The sequence below is a fragment of the Notothenia rossii genome (assembly GCF_949606895.1).
Source record: "Notothenia rossii genome assembly, contig: scaffold_24, whole genome shotgun sequence".
NCBI classification, from domain to species: domain Eukaryota; kingdom Metazoa; phylum Chordata; class Actinopteri; order Perciformes; family Nototheniidae; genus Notothenia; species Notothenia rossii.
In genome coordinates this window covers 483498-494301 of record NW_027640300.1, presented here as the reverse complement: position 1 = coordinate 494301, position 10804 = coordinate 483498, and positions in this window count along the sequence as shown.

Below are 10804 nucleotides of genomic sequence, written 5' to 3'. Positions count from 1 at the left end.
AAGGGTGAAAATGGAAAAAAGTATTCGAAAATAGTGCCTCATAAGGCGGGTAGAGTCCCTTGAAAACTCCCCTTGAATTCCTCCAGACTCAGAAAAAGTCAAAGTTGAATTTTTGGAGATCCATAGAAAAAGGGTGAAAATGAAAAAAAGTATGCCACAGCATGGATTCGAACACGCGACCAACCGCATCCAGGGGCGAGCGTTAACGCAGTGAGCCACTGGACCTGAGTACTCAAACATGCCTACTTTTGCATCTTAGACACTCTGAATTCACTAAATGTACAACTTTTTCTCCATCAAAATGAACAAATGAGACATGATATAACATCTACAGATCAAGACGAAGCGAATGGAAGCGGTCCCAGCCTCGTAGCTGTGAACAGCTGTGATCGCAGGAAAATGCTGTTACAAAGATTTCTCAGTATATCTCCGGGACATTTCCCTGGCTTTCCCACCGTCACAATGGACAAACGAGACATGAAATAACATCAACAGATCAAGACGAAGCGAATGGAAGTACCCCCGGAGTCATAGCATGTGTAAATCGAGACGAAACATCTCTCTCTCCCCCGCCTGCTTGCGAGGGGGAGGGGCAGTTTACACACACACGCAGCTGCTGCATGCAGCAACACACACACAGGGAGGAGATGGCAGAGAGAACGCACTCCCCTGAAAACTCCCCTTGAATTCCTCCAGACTCAGAAAATGTAAAAGTTCACTTTTTGGAGATCCATTGAAAAAGGGTGAAAATGGAAAAAAGTATTCGAAAATAGTGCCTCATAAGTCCCTTGAAAACTCCCCTTGAATTCCTCCAGACTCAGAAAAAGTCAAAGTTTACCTTTTGGAGATCCATAGAAAAAGGGTGAAAATGAAAAAAAGTATGCCACAGCATGGATTCGAACACGCGACCAACCGCATACAGGGGCGAGCGTTAACGCAGTGAGCCACTGGACCTGAGTACTCAAACATGCCTATTTGTGAATCTTAGACACTCAGAATTCACTAAATGTACAACTTTTTCTCCATCAAAATGAACAAATGAGACATTAAATAACATCTACAGATCAAGACGAAGCGAATGGAAGCGGTCCCAGCCTCGTAGCTGTGAACAGCTGTGATCGCAGGAAAATGCTGTTACAAAGATTTCTCAGTATATCTCCGGGACATTTCCCTGGCTTTCCCACCGTCACAATGGACAAACGAGACATGAAATAACATCAACAGATCAAGACGAAGCGAATGGAAGTACCCCCGGAGTCATAGCATGTGTAAATCGAGACGAAACATCTCTCTCTCCCCCGCCTGCTTGCGAAGGGGAGGGGCAGTTTACACACACACGCAGCTGCTGCAGGCAGCAACGCACACACAGGGAGGAGATTGGTATTGGTAGCTCTATTATGAGACACGTGAATTTAGAGACCGAAGCGTCCACAGTCACATGCATTCCGGGGGCCAGAGCGGGCGACGTTGAGGCGCATCTAAGACTGCTGGCTAAAAATAAACGTAAATACAGTAGGATTGTTATTCACGTCGGTGGTAATGATGTTCGTTTACGCCAATCAGAATGCACCAAACTTAATGTGGCGTCGGTGTGTAGTTATGCTAAAACAATGTCGGACACCGTAATCTTCTCTGGTCCCCTCCCCAATCTGATCAATGATGACATGTATAGCCGCATGTCATCATTTCAGCGCTGGTTGTCTTGGTGGTGCCCAGCAAACAATGTGGGCTTTGTGAATAATTGGACAGCCTTCTGGGGAAAACCTGGTCTGATTAAGAGAGACGGCATTCATCCTACTTTGGAAGGTGCAAATCTCATTTCGGCAAACATTTCAGGGCTCTGTGGACTTAATCCATGACAAACTGGAGTTGAGACCAGGAGGCAGAGTCGCAGTCTTACACGCTTCTCTGCGCTCTCTCCTAGGCAGTCATCCATAGGAATCCCGACCCCAATAAAATACCCAATATTAACGGTGTGTGTGTCTGCCCAAGGACAATTTAAGGTAAAACCTAATAGAGGTGTCATACATAATAACCTAATAAAAGTAAATGTAACAACTACAGTGCAACAAAACAGGAAGATTAAATGTGGTCTCTTAAACATAAGATCTCTAGCATCTAAAGCAATACTGGTAAATGATTTAATATCAGATTATAATATTGATATATGCTGTCTCACTGAAACTTGGTTGAGACATGAAGAATATGTCAGCATAAATGAGGCCACTCCACCCAGCCATATCAATACTCATATTGCCCGAGGCACGGGCCGAGGAGGTGGAGTTGCAGCAATCTTTGACTCAAGTTTACTTATCAATACTAAACAAAAATTAAATTATACCTCCTTTGAAAGCCTCATTTTCAGTCTTACGCATCCGACCTGGAAAACTTTGCAGCCAATCTTATTTGTTACAGTGTACCGTGCACCAGGTCCTTATTCAGAATTCTTATCAGAATTATCTGAGTTTTTATCAGCTTTGGTACTTAAAACAGATAAAGTAATTATCGTAGGTGACTTTAATATTCATGTTGACGATGATAAAAATAGCCTTACTGTTGCATTTAACTCTATATTAGATTCTGTTGGTTTCTGTCAGAGTGTAAATAAACCAACCCACTGCTATAATCACACTCTTGACCTTGTTCTGACTTATGGTATTGAAATTGAGCAACTATTAGTCGAACCGCATAATCCTGCTTTATCCGACCATTTCTTAATAACTTTTGAAGTACTGTTACTAGACTACAAAGCATTAGCCAAAAGCTCCTGCAGCAGAAACCTATCTGTTAGTGCTATAGCCAAATTTAAGGAAGAGATTCCACCAATACTTAACTCGATAGCATGTCTGCGTGTAGGGGAGGAAACTTATACAAAATGTACACCACCCCAAATTGATCATGTTGTTGATAGTGCTACAGATGCGCTGCGAATAAAATTAGACTCTGTTGCTCCTTTGAAAAAGAAGAAAATAAAACAACATAGATTAGCTCCATGGCATAATGCCGAAACCCGCAAAATAAAGCAAAAGTCGAGACAACTTGAACGGATATGGCGTTCCACTAAACTTGAAGAATCTCGTTTAATTTGGCATATTACTCTCAATGAATATAAGAAAGCACTGCGTAAAGCGAGAGCAGCATACTACTCTTCATTAATAGATGAGAATAAGAATAATGCAAGATTTCTTTTCAGCACTGTAGCCAGGCTGACAGAGAGCCACAGCTCGACTGAGCCTTCTATTCCCATAGCACTCAGTAGTAATGATTTTATGTGCTTTTTTAACGATAAAATTGTTACTCTTAGAAACAAAATCAATGACCTCTTGCCTTTGACCAGTATAGTGTTATCAACAGCTCCCGGAAACGTAAGTTCTAATAATATTACACTAGATAGTAAACTAGAATGCTTTTCAGCCATAAACCTTGAACAATTAAATTCAATGATTCTCTCTTCTAAACCATCAACGTGTATCTTAGACCCGATTCCAACTAAGCTGTTAAAAGAAGTTTTTCCATTAATTAGCACTTCTTTATTAAATATTATGAATATGTCTTTATTATCAGGCTATGTTCCAAAATCATTCAAAGTAGCAGTGATAAAACCGCTTCTTAAAAAGCACAACCTCGATCCAGAGGTTTTAGCCAACTATAGACCTATTTCTAATCTTCCGTTCCTCTCAAAAATTCTTGAGAAAGCAGTCGCAAAACAGCTGTGTGATTACTTAAGAAACTATGATTTATTTGAAGATTTTCAGTCTGGCTTTAGAACACAACATAGCACAGAGACAGCTCTGGTTAAAGTCACAAATGACATTCTAATAGCCTCTGACAAGGGACTTGTCTCTATTCTTGTCTTACTCGATCTTAGTGCTGCATTTGATACTATCGACCATGATATCCTATTGCAAAGACTAGAGCACTTAGTTGGCATACAGGGAACTGCTTTAGGCTGGTTTAGGTCTTATCTATCTGAACGCTCTCAGTTTGTACGTGTCAACGATGAATCTTCCATGCAAACCAAAGTTAGCCATGGAGTGCCACAGGGCTCAGTGCTTGGACCTATTTTGTTCACCCTATATATGCTTCCGTTAGGCAATATTATAAGGAATCATTCTGTAAACTTTCATTGTTATGCGGATGATACTCAACTATATTTATCAATCAAGCCTGATGAAATTAATCATCTAAATAAAATTCAAGACTGCCTCAAGGACTTAAAAACGTGGATGACCTTACATTTTTTGATGTTAAACACGACCAAAACTGAAGTTATTGTACTTGGCCCGAAGAATCTACGAAACAAATTATCTAAAGATATATTAACTATGGATGGCATTAATTTGGCCTCCAGTGAGACTGTAAGGAATCTTGGTGTTATATTTGATCAGGATTTATCCTTTAACGCCCACATAAAATCAATTTCAAGGACCGCCTACTTCCATCTACGTAACATTGCAAACATCAGGCATATCTTGCCTCAAAACGATGCAGAGAAACTAGTCCATGCATTTGTTACTTCAAGGCTGGATTATTGTAACTCTTTATTATCAGGGTGTACCAAGAAGTCAGTCAAGTCGCTTCAGCTGATTCAAAATGCTGCAGCTCGTGTACTAACCAGAGTTAGGAAAAGGGACCACATTACTCCTGTTCTGGCTGCCTTACACTGGCTCCCTATAGAACACAGGATATCATTTAAAATTATTCTTCTCGCCTACAAAGCCCTTAATGGGCAGGCGCCATCTTACCTTAAAGAACTCATTATACCCTATTGTCCTACTAGGGCATTGCGTTCCAAGAATGCAGGGTTGTTGGTTGTTCCTAGAGTCTCTAAAAGTACAATGGGAGCCAGAGCCTTTTCTTATCAAGCTCCACTTTTGTGGAATCAGCTTCCAGTTTGTGTTCGGACGGCAGACACCCTATCCGTTTTTAAGAGTGCGCTTAAGACCTTCCTTTTTGATAAAGCTTATAGTTAGGGCTGATTAGATTCAGCCCCTAGTTTTGCTGATATAGGCTTAGTTTGTCGGGGGACATCTTACTTCTTCCTTCTCTCTGTCTATACCTGTGTACTCTCATGTTCCGATTAACCCAGCTTCCCCAAATTTCTTTCTTTTTGGTGTCTATATACGCCGGGATCCGGAGTCATGGATGATCCTGCGGTCCTGTGTCATGGATTGCGAGTCCTGGATCTTGAGTCGTGGCTGCGGTCCTGGATCATAAGTCCTGGATGGATATCCTCGTGGATTCATCTTCTTATTATACACACATGCATTTCAAAACATTTGGACTACCTATGTTGCAAATGTATTATCTTTTCAATTTACACACGGCATCTATTGCACGTCTGTCCGTCCTGGGAGAGGGATCCCTCCTCTGTTGCTCTCCCTGAGGTTTCTCCCATTTTTCCCTTTAAACTGTGGGGTTTTCTCTGGAAGTTTTTCCTTGTACGATGTGAGGGTCTAAGGACAGAGGGTGTCGTATTGTCATACTGATATTCTGTACAAACTGTGAAGTCCACTGAGACAAATGTAACATTTGTGATATTGGGCTATATAAATAAACATTGATTGATTGATTGATTGAGATGGCAGAGAGAATGCACTCCCCTGAAAACTCCCCTTGAATTCCTCCAGACTCAGAAAATGTAAAAGTTCACTTTTTGGAGATCCATAGAAAAAGGGTGAAAATGGAAAAAAGTATTCGAAAATAGTGCCTCATAAGGCGGGTAGAGTCCCTTGAAAACTCCCCTTGAATTCCTCCAGACTCAGAAAAAGTCAAAGTTGACTTTTTGGAGATCCATAGAAAAAGGGTGAAAATGAAAAAAAGAATGCCACAGCATGGATTCGAACACGCGACCAACCGCATCCAGGGGCGAGCGTTAACGCAGTGAGCCACTGGACCTGAGTACTCAAACATGCCTACTTGTGCATCTTAAACACTCTGAATTCACTAAATGTACAACCTTTTCTCCATCAAAATGAACAAATGAGACATTAAATAACATCTACAGATCAAGACGAAGCGAATGGAAGCGGTCCCAGTCTCGTAGCTGTGAACAGCTGTGATCGCAGGAAAATGCTGTTACAAAGATTTCTCAGTATATCTCCGGGACATTTCCGTGGCTTTCCCACCGTCACAATGGACAAACGAGACATGAAATAACATCAACAGATCAAGACGAAGCGAATGGAGGTACCCCCGGAGTCATAGCATGTGTAAATCGAGACGAAACATCTCTCTCTCCCCCGCCTGCTTGCGAAGGGGAGGGGCAGTTTACACACACACACGCAGCTGCTGCATGCAGCAACGCACACACAGGGAGGATATGGCAGAGAGAATGCACTCCCCTGAAAACTCCCCTTGAATTCCTCCAGACTCAGAAAATGTAAAAGTTCACTTTTTGGAGATCCATAGAAAAAGGGTGAAAATGGAAAAAAGTATTCGAAAATAGTGCCTCATAAGGCGGGTAGAGTCCCTTGAAAACTCCCCTTGAATTCCTCCAGACTCAGAAAAAGTCAAAGTTGACTTTTTGGAGATCCATAGAAAAAGGGTGAAAATGAAAAAAAGAATGCCACAGCATGGATTCGAACACGCGACCAACCGCATCCAGGGGCGAGCGTTAACGCAGTGAGCCACTGGACCTGAGTACTCAAACATGCCTACTTGTGTATCTTAGACACTCTGAATTCACTAAATGTACAACCTTTTCTCCAAAAAAATGAACAAATGAGACATGAAATAACATCTCCAGATCAAGACGAAGCGAATGGAAGCGGTCCCAACCTCGTAGCTGTGAACAGCTGTGATCGCAGGAAAATGCTGTTACAAAGATTTCTCAGTATATCTCCGGGACATTTCCCTGGCTTTCCCACCGTCACAATGGACAAACGAGACATGAAATAACATCAACAGATCAAGACGAAGCGAATGGAAGTACCCCCGGAGTCATAGCATGTGTAAATCGAGACGAAACATCTCTCTCTCCCCCGCCTGCTTGCGAAGGGGAGGGGCAGTTTACACACACACACGCAGCTGCTGCATGCAGCAACGCACACAGAGGGAGGAGATGGCAGAGAGAATGCACTCCCCTGAAAACTCCCCTTGAATTCCTCCAGACTCAGAAAATGTAAAAGTTCACTTTTTGGAGATCCATAGAAAAAAGGGTGAAAATGGAAAAAAGTATTCGAAAATAGTGCCTCATAAGGCGGGTAGAGTCCCTTGAAAACTCCCCTTGAATTCCTCCAGACTCAGAAAAAGTCAAAGTTGACTTTTTGGAGATCCATAGAAAAAGGGTGAAAATGAAAAAAAGTATGCCACAGCATGGATTCGAACACGCGACCAACCGCATCCAGGGGCGAGCATTAACGCAGTGAGCCACTGGACCTGAGTACTCAAACATGCCTACTTTTGCATCTTAGAAACTCTGAATTCACTAAATGTACAACTTTTTCTCCATCAAAATGAACAACTGAGACATTAAATAACATCTACAGATCAAGACGAAGCGAATGGAATCGGTCCCAGCCTCGTAGCTGCGAACAGCTTTGATCGCAGGAAAATACTGTTACAAAGATTTCTCAGTATATCTCCGGGACATTTCCCTGGCTTTCCCAACGTCACAATGGACAAACGAGACATGAAATAACATCAACAGATCAAGACGAAGCGAATGGAAGTACCCCCGGAGTCATAGCATGTGTAAATCGAGACGAAACATCTCTCTCTCCCCCGCCTGCTTGCGAGGGGGAGGGGCAGTTTACACACACACACAGCTGCTGCATGCAGCAACGCACACACAGGGAGGAGATGGCAGAGAGAACGCACTCCCCTGAAAACTCCCCTTGAATTCCTCCAGACTCAGAAAATGTAAAAGTTCACTTTTTGGAGATCCATAGAAAAAGGGTGAAAATGAAAAAAAGAATGCCACAGCATGGATTCGAACACGCGACCAACCGCATTTAGGGGCGAGCGTTAACACAGTGAGCCACTGGACCTGAGTACTCAAACATGCCTACTTGTGCATCTTAGACACTCTGAATTTACTAAATGTACAACTTTTTCTCCATCAAAATGAACAAATGAGACATTAAATAACATCTACAGATCAAGACGAAGCGAATGGAATCGGTCCCAGCCTCGTAGCTGCGAACAGCTTTGATCGCAGGAAAATACTGTTACAAAGATTTCTCAGTATATCTCCGGGACATTTCCCTGGCTTTCCCAACGTCACAATGGACAAACGAGACATGAAATAACATCAACAGATCAAGACGAAGCGAATGGAAGTACCCCCGGAGTCATAGCATGTGTAAATCGAGACGAAACATCTCTCTGTCCCCCGCCTGCTTGCGAGGGGGAGGGGCAGTTTACACACACACACAGCTGCTGCATGCAGCAACGCACACACAGGGAGGAGATGGCAGAGAGAACGCACTCCCCTGAAAACTCCCCTTGAATTCCTCCAGACTCAGAAAATGTAAAAGTTCACTTTTTGGAGATCCATAGAAAAAGGGTGAAAATGGAAAAAAGTATTCGAAAATAGTGCCTCATAAGGCGGGTAGAGTCCCTTGAAAACTCCCCTTGAATTCCTCCAGACTCAGAAAATGTAAAAGTTCACTTTTTGGAGATCCATAGAAAAAGGGTGAAAATGGAAAAAAGTATTCGAAAATAGTGCCTCATAAGGCGGGTAGAGTCCCTTGAAAACTCCCCTTGAATTCCTCCAGACTCAGAAAAAGTCAAAGTTGACTTTTTGGAGATCCATAGAAAAAGGGTGAAAATGAAAAAAAGAATGCCACAGCATGGATTCGAACACGCGACCAACCGCATCCAGGGGCGAGCGTTAACGCAGTGAGCCACTGGACCTGAGTACTCAAACATGCCTACTTGTGCATCTTAAACACTCTGAATTCACTAAATGTACAACCTTTTCTCCATCAAAATGAACAAATGAGACATTAAATAACATCTACAGATCAAGACGAAGCGAATGGAAGCGGTCCCAGTCTCGTAGCTGTGAACAGCTGTGATCGCAGGAAAATGCTGTTACAAAGATTTCTCAGTATATCTCCGGGACATTTCCGTGGCTTTCCCACCGTCACAATGGACAAACGAGACATGAAATAACATCAACAGATCAAGACGAAGCGAATGGAGGTACCCCCGGAGTCATAGCATGTGTAAATCGAGACGAAACATCTCTCTCTCCCCCGCCTGCTTGCGAAGGGGAGGGGCAGTTTACACACACACACGCAGCTGCTGCATGCAGCAACGCACACACAGGGAGGATATGGCAGAGAGAATGCACTCCCCTGAAAACTCCCCTTGAATTCCTCCAGACTCAGAAAATGTAAAAGTTCACTTTTTGGAGATCCATAGAAAAAGGGTGAAAATGGAAAAAAGTATTCGAAAATAGTGCCTCATAAGGCGGGTAGAGTCCCTTGAAAACTCCCCTTGAATTCCTCCAGACTCAGAAAAAGTCAAAGTTGACTTTTTGGAGATCCATAGAAAAAGGGTGAAAATGAAAAAAAGAATGCCACAGCATGGATTCGAACACGCGACCAACCGCATCCAGGGGCGAGCGTTAACGCAGTGAGCCACTGGACCTGAGTACTCAAACATGCCTACTTGTGTATCTTAGACACTCTGAATTCACTAAATGTACAACCTTTTCTCCAAAAAAATGAACAAATGAGACATGAAATAACATCTCCAGATCAAGACGAAGCGAATGGAAGCGGTCCCAACCTCGTAGCTGTGAACAGCTGTGATCGCAGGAAAATGCTGTTACAAAGATTTCTCAGTATATCTCCGGGACATTTCCCTGGCTTTCCCACCGTCACAATGGACAAACGAGACATGAAATAACATCAACAGATCAAGACGAAGCGAATGGAAGTACCCCCGGAGTCATAGCATGTGTAAATCGAGACGAAACATCTCTCTCTCCCCCGCCTGCTTGCGAAGGGGAGGGGCAGTTTACACACACACACGCAGCTGCTGCATGCAGCAACGCACACAGAGGGAGGAGATGGCAGAGAGAATGCACTCCCCTGAAAACTCCCCTTGAATTCCTCCAGACTCAGAAAATGTAAAAGTTCACTTTTTGGAGATCCATAGAAAAAAGGGTGAAAATGGAAAAAAGTATTCGAAAATAGTGCCTCATAAGGCGGGTAGAGTCCCTTGAAAACTCCCCTTGAATTCCTCCAGACTCAGAAAAAGTCAAAGTTGACTTTTTGGAGATCCATAGAAAAAGGGTGAAAATGAAAAAAAGTATGCCACAGCATGGATTCGAACACGCGACCAACCGCATCCAGGGGCGAGCATTAACGCAGTGAGCCACTGGACCTGAGTACTCAAACATGCCTACTTTTGCATCTTAGAAACTCTGAATTCACTAAATGTACAACTTTTTCTCCATCAAAATGAACAACTGAGACATTAAATAACATCTACAGATCAAGACGAAGCGAATGGAATCGGTCCCAGCCTCGTAGCTGCGAACAGCTTTGATCGCAGGAAAATACTGTTACAAAGATTTCTCAGTATATCTCCGGGACATTTCCCTGGCTTTCCCAACGTCACAATGGACAAACGAGACATGAAATAACATCAACAGATCAAGACGAAGCGAATGGAAGTACCCCCGGAGTCATAGCATGTGTAAATCGAGACGAAACATCTCTCTCTCCCCCGCCTGCTTGCGAGGGGGAGGGGCAGTTTACACACACACACAGCTGCTGCATGCAGCAACGCACACACAGGGAGGAGATGGCAGAGAGAACGCACTCCCCTGAAAACTCCCCTTGAA